The sequence below is a fragment of the Lissotriton helveticus genome, assembly GCF_964261635.1.
Source record: "Lissotriton helveticus chromosome 1_1 unlocalized genomic scaffold, aLisHel1.1 SUPER_1_unloc_18, whole genome shotgun sequence".
Taxonomy (NCBI): domain Eukaryota; kingdom Metazoa; phylum Chordata; class Amphibia; order Caudata; family Salamandridae; genus Lissotriton; species Lissotriton helveticus.
Window position 1 is genome coordinate 3051887 of NW_027611657.1, and position 18429 is coordinate 3070315.

Here is an 18429-nt window from a genome sequence, read left to right on the forward strand (position 1 = left end):
GGCAGGAGAAAAGACAGAGTCTCGCAGTGCGTCAGCTGGAGGGTCGGCTTCCTTCGGCACTTGCTGCTGCAGGGCGTCGGGCAAGTAGTTAGTCGATCTGCTCCAAACCACCGAGTGTTTGGGCAAACCTAGGCATATTTATACTTTAAAGGTGCCGAGTTTGACGCAGGATTGGACTTAATAACGTCGCTCAAAGGCTATATTCTTTGAAAACTCCAGGATTTCTTGGAGAACACAATATTCAAGCAGGGGGAAGTCCCTAGCTGCTGAAGGCGGGTTTTTCCAAGAAATCATTGTTAATTCTCGGAACTTAGTGGAAGTAGCCATGCTGTATTTGGGCTGTGTGGCTTAGGCCAAATATGGTAGTGTTGTCTATGCCTATATAAGGATATGATAAAGTATACCTATATAAGGGCATGAATTGGGAAAATTACACTAGGGTCCTAGATTCGTTTACAACAAGATGGTTTGAGGCCTTCCTACAGAATAGAAGTCGGAGATTCCTGGTCAACCAATCACTCTCACCTTCATGTCCAAATACAATTGGAGTACCTCAAGTATCTACATTATCTCCATCACTGTTTAATTTGTATATCGAACCCCTCACAGAAGTTCTGCGAAATTTCAAAATATCTTACCACATGTACGAGGATGACACGCAGATCTACATCAAGATCGTGGCCATGGAAGACATCATCTTAATGAATGAGGCCCTCAAAATTATGCTAAAATGGCTAACTATCAATCATCTGAAGTTAAACGCACATAAAACAGAATTCTTACTTATCTCGCCACAAAAGAACCAATCAGAAGTGAAGGAATGGTCGAAAATGATCACAGCGTTAAATTGCACCCCCACTCTAGTTGATTCGGCGAAATCACTTAGAATCATACTGGATGAAAACCTAGACATGAAAGCAAACATCAAAGCAATGGCAAAGAACGCCCTCCCACAGCACCATTAAAAGCATGCCTCAATGCAGCAGCAAGACTGATCACAGGAACGAGGAAATTTGACCATATATCCCCGCACCTGAAAGCGTTAAATTGGCTACCTCACAAAGCTAGAATACAGCTAAAAATGACATGTATTACCCACAAAGTGATTCATTACAACACACCAAGATACCTAGCACAGAAAATTGAAATATCGGGAGGGAACAGACCGGCCAGGAAGGCCAAGGAACTGATGCTGAGATCACCCATCTTCAAGAAGAAAAAAACCTACGAGCGGCCCCCAGAATCTGGAACTCTCTCCCCCGAACATTAGAAAAATTCCAAACACCGCAACATTTAAGAGGGAAGCTAAGATCTTTCTCATGAGTAAGTTCCTTCCATAGATAAACAATTCATCATCTAAGCCTTGACATAGAGGGGACTAATCTACAACCATACAGGAAGTAAATAGGAAATCACCAACTCTATGTGGATACTAGCGGTCGACGCAATACTAACTCGGGGTCTGAAAAATATAGAGGACTAAAGAAAAGTCTTTAAAAACATTCATGTACGGAAGACCCCATACATCTTATATAATATAATTAATTCCCTATCCTACCTCAGAACATTGTATATTTATTTGTCAACCATGTACTGTACTCTATCTATTTTATATCTTCATTATCTTCCTTTCATCTAGCGTTGGAGGAAGCACACCCAACTAATTTCTCTGCTGTCATATCATGTATTATATAGTCGTGTCTCTAATCTAATTCTTGTTATGTTAAGCAATCGAATACCCAAGGGTCTTGTTCGCGCTATAGAAAACTTTCAATAAATAAATCTCCTTCCTCATCAGGGTAACACACTTTATTAATATAAAAATGTAGTCTCCCTACACCAGCATTAGTAATATTAGCAACTTCAGAAGCCCATAACAATGTGAACCAGGTTTGACAAGAACCATTGTGTGAAAAGGGCAGAGGAATGAAAGGTGTTCCTCCCTTTTTCTGATGCGCTGGCATCATTCCACACACCCAACAGTTGGTGATGTTCATAGCATTAGGGGTGTGATGCAACATCTGAATGAATGTATTGTTGAGGTAGGACATTCTGTGCTGCTGCTCATGATAGGGAAGGGAGAAATACTGATGCTCAATGGGGCTGGAGTAGTGGTAGTCAACGTTTGTTGAGCAGGAGCCACTTTCTCTACAACCCAAGTTATTACTGCCATAATAATTACAATGAAGGTAAACCCAGCAATGAACATGTCTTCTTGTCGCAGATTCTCGCAGCAGCCTCTATCTTTTCCATAGGCATGTTTATCTCGACATTGAAATAACAAAAGCAGATGGAGCTCTAAAGTCCAGGGCAACCATCGGTTTCTTCACTGAGAGTTAAGACGGGTGTCACTAAGGAAAAATATCATCCCCCTTCGACTCAGCCTTTCACTAACCCAGGACAGTTGCTCAACCAGTCTTTTTCCTTCCGGGGTCGCAACTGATATCGAGAAACACGAGTAATCGTGTGGTCCGGGAAGCCTTCCTCAGGTTCTTCAGGTGATATGGCTTGGCCTCTCTCTGTATCCAGAATGTCTCGGTGGTCGATGAGTGCAGTAGGTTCCACCATGGTTGACAGCACTTTCTTGCAGTACGTGGAGTGAACCCAATTCTTCCTATCGGTCACTCGGACTGCAGTTCTGGTCGCCAAGAGCACCGACTCAGGGCCATGCTACCTTGGTTCCAGGGTATTCGACCTCTGGAAGACTTTCACCATAACCTGATCACTGGGCTGGAGATCTTGGCCCTCACCCTTCAACCTGTCAGGAAGAGGTTCTCGAACCTGTTGATGAATAGAAAGCAACCTGTCAGACAACTGTGACAGGTAGTCACTCATCAAGACACAAGGTATAGGGTGTGGCTTAGGAATCCCCCCGATATTCATGGGCCTTCCAAATACCTCCTCATACGGTGTGAGGCCAGATCGTGTATTTGGCACTGATCTAATGGATAGCAATGCCAAAGGCAGTGCATCAGGCAATTTCATAGATGTGGAAGCCTGTAGTTCAGCCGGTTTAAGCCTGAGAGTAGAATTGTATCGTTCCACTAGCCCTGCTGATTGTGGATGAAAGGCAGTATGAAACTTCTGCTTGATTCCCAATCCTTTCAAGACATACTCCACAACTTGCCCAATGAAATGGGGTTCGTTGTCACTCTACAAAAGTAGGCAAACGCTGAATCTGGGGAAAAACTCCTTTAGGAGCACCTTTGCTGTAATAAGAGCTGTATTATCTTTTGTAGCATATGCCTCGATCCACTTACTAAAGGCACATACCAATACTAAGACATACTTCACCATTGGCGTGGGTCTCCCATTTTTGCTGTTGCCTCATGTGTTTTTGGTGGTGTTAGATACTCTGGCCACTGTGCCACTGCTGTCCAGTACCACAATGCAAGTGCTCCCTATTGTAAATGAATGTATTAATCAGTGGTTCCATGATTGGCTGGTTTGGTTTACCTGTCAGACCCTAGTACAGTGCACCAGGAGTGCACAGACCTTGTAAACCAAATGCTGCTGGTGGGCTTGTTGCAGTGGTTGTGCCACCCACAGAAGCAGCCTTATAAAGTGTGTCTAAGGTCTGCCATTGCAGAGCCTGCGTGCTGTCTGGTACTGTCATGCTGATTGGGCAGGTGCACCCACTTGCCAGTCCCTAAACCTTCCCTTTTCTTTATATCAGACACCCCTATGGTAGGCCCAAGTACAGGGTGCATTGTAAGTATAAGGTAGGACATGCTTTGGTGTGTGTGGCATGTCCTAATAGTGAATTACAGCCATTTTTGGTTTTCACTATTGCAAGGCTACCTGTTCTCCATAGGTCAGCATGGGCAGTTAGATTATTACATCTTATAATCCTAACAGACTCAGAGAACATGGTAGAAATTCGAGTTTAGTATGCCTGTACTCAGAATGATAAAATACATCTTTTAGTGAAGTTGGTTTTAACATTCTGTGTTTGAAAATACCACTTTTAGAAAGTCTAACCTTCTAAGCCTGCCTCTGCTAGGTTGTGTTTTCCTTGTCTGGAGTTTGTGAGTGACATGGCTGGGGATTCCAGAAGACATAATGAGTCAGCCCAGTGGTGAATATAGAGATCTGCATCTAGATGGGAGGGAGGAGTTGCACCTGAACCTTGAATTGGGCTTTGCCTGCCTTCCACAATGCTGGCTCTACCTCCTGTGGTGCGGCTGATGTCTCTGCCCTGCACAGTGAAAAAAGAGAAGGAATCCTGCCAACAAAGTGCTCCAAGGCTGTGCTATCCCTCCACAATACTGGCTCCACCTCCTGTGGGGCACCTGATATTTCAATCAATCAATCATTTGTAAAGCAAACTACATAGGTGCGAGGGTCTCAAGGCACTGGGGGGGGGGTGCTACTGATCGAACAGCCAGGTGTTGCGTATCCTCCTGAAGGTCAGCAGGTCTTCGGTCTGTCGTAGGCTCAGTGGGAGATTGTTCCATGTCTTGGCAGCGAGGTGGGAGAAGGATCTCCTACCAGTGGTTGTTCTTCGGATGTGTGGGACGGTGGCGAGTGAGAGGTCGGTGGAGCGTAGCTGGTGGTTGGGGGTGTAGAAGGAGAGCCGTCTGTTGTGGTAGGCTGGGCCAGTCTTGTGTGAGTGCCTTGTGTGCGTGGGTGAGGAGCTTGAAGGATATCCTCTTGTCGACGGGGAGCCAGTACAGGTTTCTCAGGTGGGGGTGATGTGATAGTGGCGTGGTATGTTGAGGCTCAGTCATGCCGAGGCGTTTTAGTTGCGTTGTAGTCGTTTGATGAGCTTGGTCGGGGCTCCCGCATAGAAGACATTTCCTTAGTCGAGTCTGCTGCTGATCCATCTGTAGATCTTGTGGAGCATGCAGAGGGTGATGAAGCAGGAGGAGGTAACGGCATTGACTTGCTTGGTCATTGAGAGCATTGAGTCGAGGATGATTCCAAAGTTGCGTGCGTGGTCGGTGGGTGTCGGGGCTGCCCCCAGTGCCACCGGCCACCAGGAGTCATCCCAGGCTGAAGTTTTGGAGCCGAGGTTGAGTACCTACATCTTGTTTGAGTTTAGCTTTAGATGGCTGGTCTTCATCCAGTCGGCAAAGGACTTCATTCCTTCGTGGAGGTTGGCTTTGACGGTGATGGGGTCTTTGGTGAGGGAGAGGATCAGCTGAGTGTCATCGGCGAAGGAGATTATGTTGAGGTCATGCACTGTGAAAGGAAAAAAGAGGTCATGTAAACAGAGTGCTCCAGAACTGGTTTGGACTGGGCAAAGGCCCCTCTGCCTCAGAGGACAAAGGATTTTGGGGTATAAATATTGGGACCCTGATCCCAAGAAATTAGATCACTTTTGGACTACAAGAAGAAACCTTTGCTGAGGAGAGGAACCTGAAGAAACTGAGGAGAGACTATCCATAAGCTGAAGTGCTGCTTAGGGGATTGGCCTGCAGTGGTTTCCTAACTGCCAAAGAAAGGAGAAAGAACTGTGTGTGCTTTGTTTTCAACTTGTGAAGTATCTCCAAAGGTTTGGAAAAGATCTTGCCTCCTGCTGAAGTCTCAGGGACATCAGACGTCAACCCCCAGCTCCCCAGAGTTCTTTTGAAGTGCCTGCTGCTGTTTTGGGGCCTTCTGAGGGACTGCGAGCCGCAAGGAGCTGGAAGCGCGACTCAACGAGGAAGAAGAGTGTCACTATCGCTGCTGCTGCCGTCACATCTTGAATGTCGGCGCTGGAGCTGTCGTTTTGCACCGCATCGAGAGAAGCGCCTCGCAACGAAGAGGAAGCGTGTCGCCGTCGCTGCTGCTTCCCTCGCATCGTGAATGTCGGCGCTGTAGGTGTCGTATTGCACCGCATCGAGAGAAGTGTGTCGCCGTCACTGCTGCTGCCGTTGCATCGTGAATGTCGGAGCTGTAGCTGTTGTATTGCACCGCATCGTGGAAAGTGCCTCGCATCCCCCGGAGAAGCGCGCCGCCGTCGGAGCTGCTGCTGTCGCATCTTGGATGTCGCCGCTGTAGTTGTCGTATTGTGCAGAAGCCAATCGCAACATCTGAGAAGAGTGTTGCAGCCGAGGCTGTTGCCGTCGCATCACTGAACAAGGGTGTTGCTGATACAGCTGTCACATCGAATCGAGACTTCTTGCATCACGTCTTTAGTTCTTTGCACCGGAAATTTTCCGCATTTCCCTCGCTGCAACATTGCTTGTGGTGGAAGCTCAATGCATCATATGGTACATTGATGCAAAGTGTTGCATCTTAAAGACTGAACTGAATTAAGCTAAAACTAAAATTTTTAGGTACAGTATTGTGGGTTTTTGTCGTTTATGGTCTTGTGTTAAATCTATATAAAGAATACTTATTTTTTATATAAAACCTGGTGTGGTGTCCATCTGTAGTGTTGTTACTGGATGACTGTATGTGTTCACAAATGCTTTACACCCTGCCTCTGAGATAAGCCTGTCTGCTCATGCCAAGCTATCAAAGGGGTGAGCAGGGGTTATTTTAGGAGAGTACCCCCTTACCCTGACTAGAGGCAAGAGTCCTTATTTGTCACAAGTACCTACCTGTGCCAACTAGAGACCCACAAATCTAACAAGCAGGCTCTAATTTGTCGGAATGTTTCCTAACACTCCCAATTACTTCTCCAGTAAATGACTTTGTGAAATATAACTGCTCTGACTCCAGCCATTGCTGAACATCTGCTATAATGTCTGGAGCAGAAGCGTCACCACAAGCTGCTTTATGAGCAGCAGATCTAAGAGCGGCTGCACGGTCAGCGGGCACAATTGAACAAGTGTGTCATTTAGGGTATAATTCTGTCCCCTTTCTGACCTGGGGAAGATTTGTCATTCGCAGGGCAGTATATGGTGGCGATCTAATAGAATTGAATCATCCTGAGGTTGATTAAGTAGAGGATAAAGGGGGCGCCGGACAGGGTATTGGCCATTTGCCTGTAGACGGTGCTCCCTATCCTCTTTCTCCTTTATTTCCTCAATTTCTTTATTTTTCGTATCTAGCACTTTCGCATAAATATTTCTGCGCTGTTCTTTGTCTGCTGGTGCTTGTTCTCTCTTCACTCTCTCATGCTCTTCTTTCTCCCACATTTGTACCCAGTCAAACATATCTTGTCTACTTTTGCGCTTAAATACAAACTGTTCCACATACTGAATTTTTCTAATATCGAATGACACATTTATTGGCCATCATAAATCAGGATCCATCCTAGTATATTTATTCCTTAGTGCACTATACATTATGGAAGAAATACCATTTTTAATGTATATATGCCTATTTGGTGTTCCTTCAGAGGGAGCCAGCTGATTTTGTTCTAAATCCATATTGGTACCTCCAAGATAGCAACACATCCTTCGGAGCGTGCTGGAAACAGGCATGCCAAAAATATTATAGTATATATAATATTATAACAAAGTAGTACGTAACGCAAATTGTACCGTTCAAGAATTCAAAAATTAGAGAAAAATCTCCACATTGTCTGCCTATATAAATTGCAATTTATATATTAACCCATACCTAAACAGAAACTTGGCCAAACAAATCAAGAAGTGGTGCATTTAAAGTCCTTACCAAACAGAAGTCTCAAGCCTCCAACTGCCAAGCTCTGAATCGACCAAATGGTCACTGTAAGACGAACGCCAAAGGGATCTCAGTCGGGGACTGGCACCACCTAGAGGATCAAATCGGGAAAATCGGAAAAGCACTTCAGCCTGCTAAGACAAGGGTCTCATCATGCAGTGTACATCCTTAGCGATATTCCAAACCTTTCGTCAATACCACTCCTTCGGGCCGCCGAGTCGCCGATGAGCCAAACGTGGCGGGTGCCAATTTGTGGGGGTTAGCCTTTTCTGAGGCCCACCGGTGCAGGGGTTTGCCCTTCTTTGAGCACTCGTCCTTTAGCCTGACAAACAAGATTGGCATGGAAGCTGTAATATCAAACAAATAGTTTATTAAACCTCATGAGTGGAACTACATTGATAATTAACCCTTAGGCATTGTATGAGGCAGAACATAAAGTACAGAAAACATGGTGCTTTTATACTGTAATAGCTGCAGTGTAAGCATGCAGGTACAAAAAGAGGCAGTACAAGTGGACACACAAATAACCTCTTACATATAAGGATACATGAAAATTGCTTAGTCAACAGAGTGGGAGGAGCTACACAATTTGCTGATGTAGGAAGGGGGAGTCTCTGGTTGGCGCAGTGCAACACTGGCGACAAGCAGGGCCTCTCTCTTCCTCGTCAGGGCTGAGGGTTACCTTCAAGACAACCTCTGCTTACCCTCTAGGTAGTGTGGCTTAAGCAGTCTTAGGCTAATCTCTGGGGCATGTAGGGTTAAACATTTGCAATATTACACCATCACAACCAACCCACCACACAATGACACCAAACTGTATTTGGGAAAATATATCTCTTTATATAAATCTCAAGCAGGCTTGTAAATACAGTCTTGGTTACTTTTTAAAAGCAGGTTCCAGTTACTCTTTTATCAATGTCACAGTTCTTTCTCAGCAATAAGCAATCTTTTGGGCCTTCTGCCCAGGTTCCAGCAAGGTTCAGTGTCTTGTAGCGCCTCAATGCGTGTTCCGCTGTCTCCGCTCGTTTCAGAGAGGAGAACGGGCCCGGCCGGCTAAAGCTCACGCTTCCCGCGTGGGCCTCGTCGATCTGGCACAGTGCGAGCCTTGGTTTCAGGGGCGGCTCGCGCTGGGAAGCAGGGAGCGCGGTGCGAGCTCAGGACGTAGGACGCTCACACCGCAAGGTCAAAGAACACAGTACCTTGGCTTTCTGGTAAGTCTTGGAGCGGACGGCTGTCCGGGGATCTGTCCCACGTCGCGTTGTCTTCCTGGAGGGTGCGGCGGCCTGCGAGTCTCAGCGCAGGTAACAGGGCACCCGGGATGACGGTGCAGATGCGGGGCAGGATTCTCCGGAGTCCGGCTCACTCGCGCTGAAGGGGGGAAGCTGCAGGCAGGCGGGGCTGAGGGGGGTGCACTCCACGGAGCGCGGGGCACAATTCCGGCACGGCTCCGCAGCGAGCCACTTCCAGCTGCGGGGGCCAGGGGGTCTCAGCGCCCAAGTCACGAGGGGCACAATCTTGGCAGTGCCGGTCTTTGCGGAGCAGCCTGTACCTCGGGGGTCACACAGGCGGCGATGCTTGGACCGGGCAGGTCCTCCCTTTCCGTTGCCAGGGCGGCTCAGCGCGGACAGTCACGGCGCTCGAACCAGCGCGGGGCTGATCCTTACTTTGCGGCTGGCACACGAACAGGCCACAGTCACGGTGGTCGGGGAAGGGGCACAGCTGCACAAATTGTTAGAGAGCGTGGCGGCAGGCACAGCGCTCTCAACTCTCCTTTCCTTGGCGCTGTAGAGACACACAGCACACGCCAGCAGCAGCTTTTCTTCAGGGGGGTAGCGCTCACTGTTCCTGGAGCGCTGGTCAGGGGGCAAGTTCAACAGCGAGCCCTTGGAGATCTTTCAGCAGAGTTTGGCACCAAGTTCAAAATAAAGCAAAAGTCTCTTGTAGTCCTTTTCTCTTCCTCTCCTTTGGCAGCAAGGCACCAGACACAGGCCAGAGTCAGCACTCCTCCTTGTAGTCCTTCCAGGTCCTTCTCTTCGGGCAGAGTTTCTCTTGTAGCACAAACAGGATCTAATTTACAAGGAGCAGGGCTCCTACTTTTATACCCAGTTTCTTTTGTTCTAGCAAGCCAGGGGGGCCTCTGCATAACTGCTCCAGTCTCTGAGTACTTGTTGTGGGTACTTATGACTTCTGCATTCAGTGTGAGGGCAGGCACATCAGCCGCTCCCCAGGGGGGCGGAGCCGGCATTGAGAGGGCAGGAGTGGCCTGAGCACTTTGTTTACAAGCTTCGGTCCTTCCTGGGCCAGGTGCAGGCTGAGTCATCAGTCGCTCCCCAGGAGGGCGGAGCCAGCATTGTGGTGGCAGGGGCACAGCCTGATGCATCATTCAGGGGAAACTCCCACCACCCATTAAGGGGTCCTCCTGCTAATCACTACCTGTCAACTCCCAGCCCTGTCACTCACACACACCAGACAGTCAGATCCACATCCAAGCAGAGGCGGGCTGAAATGGTTAGGCAAGCAAATGCTAACTTTCTAAAAGTAGCATTTGCAAACACAGGATATTAAAATAAACTTTACTAAAAGAAGTATTTTATTATTCTGAGTTCAGGCATACTAAACACGAATTTCTACCATGTTCCCTGAGCCTGCTGGGATTATAGAGTGTAATAATTCCAGCAGCCCATCTGGCCTAGAAGGGAACAGGTAGCCTTACAATAGTGAAAAACGACTTTGGCAGTAATTCACTATTAGAACATGCCACACACATCAGGGCATGTTCTACCTTACACTTACAATGCACCCTGCCCTCTGGCCTACCATAGGGGTGACTAATATGAAGGTTAAGGGAAGGTTTAGGGGCTGGCAAGTGTGTGCACTTGCCCAGCCAGGGTGACAGTACCAGACTGCACGCAGGTTCTGCAATGGCAGACCCTAGACACATTTTAAGGCTGCTTCTGTGGGTGGCGCAACCAGCGCTGCAGGCCCACTAGCAGTATTGGCATTCACAAGCCCTGGCACTCCTGGTGCACTTTACTAGGGACTAACAGTGAATCCAATGAACCAATCATGGACATCAATCATATGTACACTTTACAGTAGGGAGCACTTGCACTGCGGCACGGGTTGGCCGTGGCGCAGTGCCCCGAGTAGCAGACACCATCAAAACATTGGAGGCACAACAGCAAAAAGTGGAAGGGAAACTCACGCCAAGGTGCCAGGTCTAACACGTGTCCCCTCCAGCTGAAATGTGGGGAGAACTACCCTTCCCCAGGGAGTTCCTCATCACTAAGGCGGAAAAATCTGGACAGACCATCAGCGTTGGCGTGATCTGTGCCAGGGCGGTGTTCCACCGTGAAGTCCATACCCTGTAGGGAGATGGACCACCTCAACAGTTTTGGGTTCTCACCCCTCATTTGCATCAACCATCTGAGGGGCCTGTGGTCCGTCTGAACCCGGAAGTGAGACCCAAACAAGTAGGGTCTTAGCTTCTTCAGCGCCCAGACCACAGCAAATGCTTCTCGCTCTATTGCACTCCACCTACTTTCCCGTGGAAGTAACCTCCTACTGATGAAGGCTACGGGTTGGTCCCAGCCCTCCTCAGTCATCTGTGAGAGAACAGCCCCTACACCATGCTCTGAAGCGTCTGTTTGCACTATGAATTCCTTGGAGAAATCAGGAGCCAGGAGCACGGGCGCCGTGCACATGGCAGTCTTCAGGGTGTCAAAAGCCTTCTGACAGGTGTCAGTCCAAATCACATTCCTGGGCTGCTTCTTAGAAGTCAGTTCTGTCAAGGGGGTCACAATAGTGCCATAGCCCTTGACAAACCTCCTGTAATACCCAGTGAGCCCCAGGAAGGCTCTCACTGCAGTCTGGGTCTTGGGGGGTTCCCAAGCCAGGATGGTCTCAATTTTGGGTTGCAAGGGTGCCACCTTGCCACTCCCCACTTGGTGTCCCAAGTACACCACTGAGCCCTGCCCAATCTGGCACTTGCTTGCCTTGATTGTGAGGCCTGCCTTGCGCAGCGCCATCAACACTTCCCAGAGGTGCCGCAGGTGTTCTGGCCAGGTGCCACTGAACACTGCGATGTCATCCAGGTAGGCGGCACTGAACTCATCCAGCCCGACCAACACCTGGTTGACCAACCTCTGAAAGGTGGCAGGGGCATTCTTCATCCCAAATGGCATAACCCGGAACTGGAAATGCCCATCTGGTGTGGAGAATGCTGACCTCTCCTTTGCCCCATCGGTCAAGGCGATCTGCCAGTACCCAGACGTTAAATCAAACGTGCTGAGGAACCGGGCAGCCCCTAGCCGATCAATGAGCTCATCAGCTCTGGGGATAGGGTGCGCGTCAGTCTTGGTGACTGAATTGAGTCCTCTGTAGTCCACACAGAACCGGAGTTCAGGTGTGGCTCCCGGCGCAGCAGCCTTTGGGACCAAGACCACGGGGCTGGACCAAGGACTGCTGGAAGACTCAACCACCCTAAGAGCAAGCATCTTGGAGACCTCCTCCTTGATGCAGGCCCGGACCCTGTCAGTTACCCTGTAAGCCTTATGCTTCACAGGTAAGCTGTCTCCTGTGTCCACATCATGGACGCACCAATCTGTGACACTAGGAACCAGGGAGAACAGGTCTGGAAACTGCCCCAGCAACTGGCGGCAGTCTTCCTGTTGCTCAGGGGTCAGGGTGGGTGAGAGGTTAACTCCATCCACTGACCCATCTTTCTCACAGGCCACTAAGAGGTCAGGAAGAGGCTCAGACTCCTCTTCCATTCCATCATCAGTGGCCAACAGCATGCCCACTTCGGACCTTTTCAAGTGGGGCTTGAGGCGGTTGACATGTAAGACCCTTAAAGGATTCCTGGGCGTCTTCATGTCCACCAAGTATGTCACTGAGCTCTTGCGCTCCACAACCTCAAATGGGCCTGTCCACTTATCCTGAAGTGCACAGGGTTCCACTGGGGCCAAGACATACACCTCCTGTCCAGGCTGAAGCTCTACCAGAGTGGCATTCTGGTCGTACCACCGCTTCATCTCCTCCTGGCTTGCTTCCAGATTTGCCTCAGCAAGTTGTCTGAAGCGCCTGGTTTGGTTTCTGAAGGCCAGCATGTAGCTATATACATTCTGGGGAGGTTTCCTGGGAGATTGCTCCCAGCCTTCCTTTACCAAACTCAGTGGTCCTCTCACGGGGTGGCCATACAGCAGCTCAAAGGGGCTGAACCCTAGAGACTTCTGTGGCACCTCGCGGTATGCAAAGAGCAGGCATGGTAAGAGGACGTCCCACTTACGCCTCATTGGACCTTCCAGGCCCATGATCATGCCCTTCAGGGTTCGGTTGAATCTTTCAACCAACCCATTTCCTTGGGGATGGTAAGGTGTGGTGAACTTGTAGGTTACACCACACTCTTGCCAAAGGGACTTCATATACTTGGATATAAAGTTGGTCCCCCTGTCGCTCACCACCTCTAGAGGGAACCCCACTCTGGAGAAAATTCCCATTAGTGCACGCCCCACCACGGGGGCCGTCACTGTCCTCAGAGGGATGGCTTCAGGGTACCGGGTGGCATGATCCACCAAGACCAGGATGAACCTGTTGCCCATGGCTGTCTTGGGGTCCAGAGGCCCAACAATATCAATACCCACTCGTTGGAATGGCGTACTGACCACAGGGAAGGGTTGGAGGGGAGCCTTGTTCTTCCCTCCGCTCTTCCCACTTGCCTGGCAAGTTGGACAGGTCCTACAATGAGCATCTGAGCTCTTGTGCATTTGGGGCCAGTAGAAGTGGGTGACAAGCCTGTCATAGGTCTTGTCCATCCCCAAATGTCCTGCTAAAGGCACATCATGAGCCAGTCCCAGTAGGAAGGCTCTGAACTTCTGGGGTACCACCAGCACACGGGCTGACCCAGGTTCAGCAGCCTTAGGCTCTGAGTACAGGAGGTCATTCTCCCAGTACACATAATGTGTTTTGGCCTGAACACCATTGGCCTGGTCTGCAGCCTGCTGCCGCATACCCACGAGAGAAGGGCATTCTTTCTGCTCCCTGCAGAATTCCTCCCTGGAGGGGCCTCCTTCTTGCTGCCAATGGGTCAGCTCAGGCAGGTCCCCCAGTTCGGCAATCTGTTCCCCAGTAGGCTCCAGGGCATCCCCCTCAAGGTCTGCTTCCTCCTGGACCGTGGGAACTTCAGGGGCCGGTTTCCCGCGCGCCCTGCGCCTTCTCCCTAAGGCCGGTTCCTGGGCCTCTCCGTCAGGCCCCAGGACCTCTTGATCACCCCTACTGGCTGCCATTGACCGGGTGGTCACGCACGCCCAGTCAGGTAGACCCACCATCTTCAGGTGAGTCGTTTTCTCCACCTTTTCCCAAGGGGAGTCCTCCAAGTCATTCCCTAGCAAACAGTCAACAGGCATGGCTTTCCTCACACAGACCTGCAGAGTACCAGAGACCCCCCCCCACTCGAAGGGAACTTGAGCCATCGGACACTGACTCTCTGAATTGTCAGCGTTGACAACCCTACAGTAGGCATGGGGTACAACCTGCTCCTGAGACACCAGGTGATGCCTCACTGCAGTCACACTGGCTCCTGTGTCTCTAAGAGCCTCAGCTTTCTTACCATTGATGGTAACCACCTGCCCATATTTTTTAGTGTTAGAGGGCAGGTAGCTTGTAGGGACCATCTCACTGTCTCCTAGTGAGACTAGGGTCATCTGAACAGGATCTCCACCCCCCGGGACCATCACTTCTTCTCCTAAGTGAACACTGGTCACTTGTCGGGGCGGAGCACCAGTGGGTGCTGGTTTTCCAAACAGGCGACACTTGGGGTCACTGGCTATGTGCCCCGGGTCACCACATTTGTAACAATTGAAGGGCCCCTTTGGAACAGGTCGACCTGTCGGGGCCCCATTCTGCTTAGGGGGTGGGGGAGGCTGAGAACCTTTCTGCTGGTCCCCTTGGGGATTACTTTGGGGGCCTTTTTGGAACCCTTTCTGTTTTCCCTTGTCCCCCCCACTCTTCTGCTGGGGACCCTGCCCACCCTTGGCGGAGTCTCCCACTGGACCCTTGTGGACCCTGGTGCTGAGCCAGCGGTCCGCCTCCTCAGCAAGTTTCCTCGGGTTGGACAACTTGCTATCAATCAGGTGCTGGCGTAACTCAGGAAAACATTGATCAGACAAGTGCTCCCATGCAATTAAATCAAAGAGACCTTGAAAATCATTCACTTTGTTACCCTTCACCCAACCATCCAGTGCTCTGCAAAAAAAAGTCACAAACTCCACATACGTATTCCCAGGCCGCTTATTACACCCCCTAAACTTCTGCCTATACATTTCAGGGGTAAGCCCATACCTGGTCATTAAAGCTTCTTTCATATGGGGATAGGATCTCTGGTCTTCAGTGGGCAAATCTAGCAGGGTGTCCCTTCCTTCGCTAAGGAACCTTCCCCATAACCCCGCTCCCCAATCCTTCTCAGGGACCCGGTGGGAAAGCATGGCTACCTCATATGCCCTAAACCACTGTCCTATGTCATCCCCCTTAAAGAACTCTTTAACTACATCTTTGGGGATGTGCACTCTTGACTCTACCTGCACCGGCGTTGTGCTGCCACCAGAGGGAGGATGATCCAAGGCTTTCTCTTTTAGACTCATCTCCCTCATTTTCATATCATACTCAAACTGGAGTTTTCTTTCTTCCAGAGCCATTTTTTTGCTTTCAAGCTCCATTTGGCCCTTCAAATTCAATTCTGCCATCTTGATCTCATGATCCCTGGTTGCCTGTCTGTCTGCCAGCTCCTCTGGCGACAGGCCTCTGCCAAAGCTAAGAACGCTGTCTGGTTTTTCCAGACCCACAGGATCCACAGGTGCATTCTGATCCTCAGGTGCCTTCCTAGATTCAATCCAGGCTCTCATGGCCTTGTAGAACTCAGGTTTGTTTCTGCATCCTGCGTGTGGAACCTTGAGTTTCCTGCAAAAATAACTCAACTGCTTCTTTGTGTAGTCATCCAGCTTTGATGCATCCCATTCTAGCCCCTGCGCACTAGAGGCTATGGACTCTCCTCCATCAATGCTGTTTGTGCCAGGCATGTTTGCAACACTAGGGATCTTCTTCTTTTAGCAAAATCAAAAAATCAAAAAGTCTGTGGCTAAGTTACTGGACTGTAATCACTATGCAATGGTCAGTAGCTAAGGTAAAACACTGCAAATGTAAATTCGCGAATCCTCACCGCTGCGTCCAATGTAGGAAGGGGGAGTCTCTGGTTGGCGCAGTGCAACACTGGCGACAAGCAGGGCCTCTCTCTTCCTCGTCAGGGCTGAGGGTTACCTTCAAGACAACCTCTGCTTACCCTCTAGGTAGTGTGGCTTAAGCAGTCTTAGGCTAATCTCTGGGGCATGTAGGGTTAAACATTTGCAATATTACACCATCACAACCAACCCACCACACAATGACACCAAACTGTATTTGGGAAAATATATCTCTTTATATAAATCTCAAGCAGGCTTGTAAATACAGTCTTGGTTACTTTTTAAAAGCAGGTTCCAGTTACTCTTTTATCAATGTCACAGTTCTTTCTCAGCAATAAGCAATCTTTTGGGCCTTCTGCCCAGGTTCCAGCAAGGTTCAGTGTCTTGTAGCGCCTCAATGCGTGTTCCGCTGTCTCCGCTCGTTTCAGAGAGGAGAACGGGCCCGGCCGGCTAAAGCTCACGCTTCCCGCGTGGGCCTCGTCGATCTGGCACAGTGCGAGCCTTGGTTTCAGGGGCGGCTCGCGCTGGGAAGCAGGGAGCGCGGTGCGAGCTCAGGACGTAGGACGCTCACACCGCAAGGTCAAAGAACACAGTACCTTGGCTTTCTGGTAAGTCTTGGAGCGGACGGCTGTCCGGGGATCTGTCCCACGTCGCGTTGTCTTCCTGGAGGGTGCGGCGGCCTGCGAGTCTCAGCGCAGGTAACAGGGCACCCGGGATGACGGTGCAGATGCGGGGCAGGATTCTCCGGAGTCCGGCTCACTCGCGCTGAAGGGGGGAAGCTGCAGGCAGGCGGGGCTGAGGGGGGTGCACTCCACGGAGCGCGGGGCACGATTCCGGCACGGCTCCGCAGCGAGCCACTTCCAGCTGCGGGGGCCAGGGGGTCTCAGCGCCCAAGTCACGAGGGGCACAATCTTGGCAGTGCCGGTCTTTGCGGAGCAGCCTGTACCTCGGGGGTCACACAGGCGGCGATGCTTGGACCGGGCAGGTCCTCCCTTTCCGTTGCCAGGGCGGCTCAGCGCGGACAGTCACGGCGCTCGAACCAGCGCGGGGCTGATCCTTACTTTGCGGCTGGCACACGAACAGGCCACAGTCACGGTGGTCGGGGAAGGGGCACAGCTGCACAAATTGTTAGAGAGCGTGGCGGCAGGCACAGCGCTCTCAACTCTCCTTTCCTTGGCGCTGTAGAGACACACAGCACACGCCAGCAGCAGCTTTTCTTCAGGGGGGTAGCGCTCACTGTTCCTGGAGCGCTGGTCAGGGGGCAAGTTCAACAGCGAGCCCTTGGAGATCTTTCAGCAGAGTTTGGCACCAAGTTCAAAATAAAGCAAAAGTCTCTTGTAGTCCTTTTCTCTTCCTCTCCTTTGGCAGCAAGGCACCAGACACAGGCCAGAGTCAGCACTCCTCCTTGTAGTCCTTCCAGGTCCTTCTCTTCGGGCAGAGTTTCTCTTGTAGCACAAACAGGATCTAATTTACAAGGAGCAGGGCTCCTACTTTTATACCCAGTTTCTTTTGTTCTAGCAAGCCAGGGGGGCCTCTGCATAACTGCTCCAGTCTCTGAGTACTTGTTGTGGGTACTTATGACTTCTGCATTCAGTGTGAGGGCAGGCACATCAGCCGCTCCCCAGGGGGGCGGAGCCGGCATTGAGAGGGCAGGAGTGGCCTGAGCACTTTGTTTACAAGCTTCGGTCCTTCCTGGGCCAGGTGCAGGCTGAGTCATCAGTCGCTCCCCAGGAGGGCGGAGCCAGCATTGTGGTGGCAGGGGCACAGCCTGATGCATCATTCAGGGGAAACTCCCACCACCCATTAAGGGGTCCTCCTGCTAATCACTACCTGTCAACTCCCAGCCCTGTCACTCACACACACCAGACAGTCAGATCCACATCCAAGCAGAGGCGGGCTGAAATGGTTAGGCAAGCAAATGCTAACTTTCTAAAAGTAGCATTTGCAAACACAGGATATTAAAATAAACTTTACTAAAAGAAGTATTTTATTATTCTGAGTTCAGGCATACTAAACACGAATTTCTACCATGTTCCCTGAGCCTGCTGGGATTATAGAGTGTAATAATTCCAGCAGCCCATCTGGCCTAGAAGGGAACAGGTAGCCTTACAATAGTGAAAAACGACTTTGGCAGTAATTCACTATTAGAACATGCCACACACATCAGGGCATGTTCTACCTTACACTTACAATGCACCCTGCCCTCTGGCCTACCATAGGGGTGACTAATATGAAGGTTAAGGGAAGGTTTAGGGGCTGGCAAGTGTGTGCACTTGCCCAGCCAGGGTGACAGTACCAGACTGCACGCAGGTTCTGCAATGGCAGACCCTAGACACATTTTAAGGCTGCTTCTGTGGGTGGCGCAACCAGCGCTGCAGGCCCACTAGCAGTATTGGCATTCACAAGCCCTGGCACTCCTGGTGCACTTTACTAGGGACTAACAGTGAATCCAATGAACCAATCATGGACATCAATCATATGTACACTTTACAGTAGGGAGCACTTGCACTGCGGCACGGGTTGGCCGTGGCGCAGTGCCCCGAGTAGCAGACACCATCAAAACATTGGAGGCACAACAGCAAAAAGTGGAAGGGAAACTCACGCCAAGGTGCCAGGTCTAACAGCTGATATCAGTAAA